The sequence below is a fragment of the Myotis brandtii genome, unplaced genomic scaffold (assembly GCF_000412655.1).
Source record: "Myotis brandtii unplaced genomic scaffold, ASM41265v1 scaffold1304, whole genome shotgun sequence".
Taxonomy (NCBI): domain Eukaryota; kingdom Metazoa; phylum Chordata; class Mammalia; order Chiroptera; family Vespertilionidae; genus Myotis; species Myotis brandtii.
In genome coordinates this window covers 129948-132471 of record NW_005354612.1, presented here as the reverse complement: position 1 = coordinate 132471, position 2524 = coordinate 129948, and positions in this window count along the sequence as shown.

Genomic DNA, 2524 nt, shown 5'->3' with positions numbered 1-2524 from the left:
AAATACAGCTACAGAGGCTGATGTGTGACCTTCACTTTGCAAATCCAGTGCGTGCGTATCTGCACAGCTAACGCCCACATCCATATTCAGGAGACATTGGATCCCCTTGGCCCTGTCCCTCGGCCTCAGTGTTTCTGTGAATACTGAGCTGACTCCCCACTAAGCTTGTGAGGCCCACATGCCCACAGAGCTGCCCTCAACTTAGCCAGTAAAAAATGCACTCTCTGAACTTGCTTTAAAAATACTTTATGTTGCCTTCTCATCGTGGCCCTGGATTTGGACTATGGCATTTCAAGCAATGTACTTTAGTTATCTTTAGAGCAATAATGCTCTCTGTAAATGCTTATCAATTATTGCCTGCCTTTATTATATTCTTAGAAATAATGTGACAATGAGCAGTGTTACTAACTTATGACACCCCTTTCATTCCAAATGATTGAATGATTTCCACACATTTTCAACTCCAAGGGAGGCAGGCGAGGGGGAGAAAGAGAAAGACAACCATGTACAGATTTCACCTCACTAACGACTTAATTGGTATCGCCCCTGGGGTGAAATGTTGTAACACCCTACAACTCTTTATGACAGGAAGTGAAAATTCCATATCCAATTGGAGCTGCAGGGGTAATTTAGGGAGGCAGAATGCAATTATCCAATTAGGAATTTAGCCAGAACAGAAAGGTTAATCCCTCTAAGTCCTTTCAAAAGAGCCCCTGGGATCTTTAATGACGACAAGGGGTCAGGACCTGTGTTTTACAACTCAAGCCAAAAAATTATTCAGACTTCTCTTTCTCTCTCTGAAAACCGGGGAGGCTCAAATCCACCAAACTTCAGGAGACTTCATCCCCAGCATCAGCACTTTTCAGAATACGCAGTTTTCCTGCCTCCTCCACTCTCGGTTGTGAAACCACTACATGAAAGTTGTTTTAGATTCAAAAACAAGTTTAGTCTTTGGCTAGCAATGGTTCTGGGCCTGGGATGCTTTGCTCACAGGAGACAGAGTGGATGGAGTTGGATGCTGACTCAGAGGTTTGGAATGCGCCATTGATGCCTGGCTGGCCTCCAGCTCTGGGCTTAGAACCTGCCAAGTTGGCAGGCTGGGGATTGCTGTGGCAATTTTTCAAAATGGGAAGAATCTGTCCAAGGAGAGATTGTTTCTACATTTTAACTACCAGGCCCGTCTGGCCCAAGACAGAGAGGCTGTGCTCAAAGGAGAACCACCGGCATATTTGCAAGCACCTCTTGTAAAAAGTAATATACTTCTGGGCATGCATTTCAAAGTTCCAGCCAAAAGAAATATGAATTACAGATTTCAGTCTGCAAAGCAGTGTGGAGATTGCTGGATGCAACAGCAAATCGTACTTTGCAGGTTTTCCTATTAAACATACAGCTATGCAATGGCTATTTAGAGGTGAAGCAATTTTTCTTTGGATCCAGTCAGTATGGAATCATTAAATGGAGCTTTTTGAGTCCTCAGCTCTAATGTGCCTAGAGAGAGAGAAAGCCGTTCTCAGCCAGCAAACAAGTATAGCTTTGCTGTCTTATTCTTTAAATTCTTCAGCATTTAATTTTTAGTATTTGTCTTAATAAATTGCAATTGACCTAAACATTTTGATGAAAACTCTTGAATGTCCTGAAGATTGCTTATTTTTTTCTAAAAAATTCAATTTGTTCTGATGTCCTACAAGTAACATAGTTTATGAGACTTGAGAAGATATTTACAAAAAAATAGTTAATGCATCGATGCAGAAATTAGAGGAATTGGTTAGCTTTTGTGAATTGCTAGAAATGAATACAATCATATCAATGTGTAAATGACATTATAGTACTACTGTTTACACATCAGATTGAAATGACTATTAAAGTATTAAAAAATGCCTCAAACCCTGTCTTCATCAGAATAATGAAGCATTTAATAGCACAACATAGAACGCACACATTTTATGTGTTTACTTCTAGATTTTTATTAAATTTCTCAAAAGGACAAACACTTTGTGTGTGCGAACACATAAGCACTGCTTTCTCTAGGAAACAAATTAAGATTCTATATATGGAGGAAGGGCACTTGCTGCTATTTTTACAATATTACATACTGCGTGGTTATATTTACGCTGAAAACAACCTGATAAAAAAGCATTCATTGAAAGACATGCAATAAATAGGTATCCTAAGGTGCCCAATAGAATGAAAGCTTCTTTAGAATACTGTTTTTTCTCTTAAAATATTTAATTTTCCAAGGCCTAAAGATATCTGATGAGATTAAATATTAAATTCATGTATTTATTATGTACAATTTATACATTGCTTATTCATGTAGATAAACCTTAAAAAATGAGTCATAATTTAATTATGATTTCAGGATAAATTTTTGCTATTTTTTCAATCATGTTGGCTGAGGGGAAGAGATAGATTACTAAGAAGAAAGATATCTGAGACATTCAGGTGTATGTTTTTTTAATTATGATTTCAGGATAAATTTTTGCTATTTTTTTCAATCATGTTGGATGAGGGGAAGAGATAGATT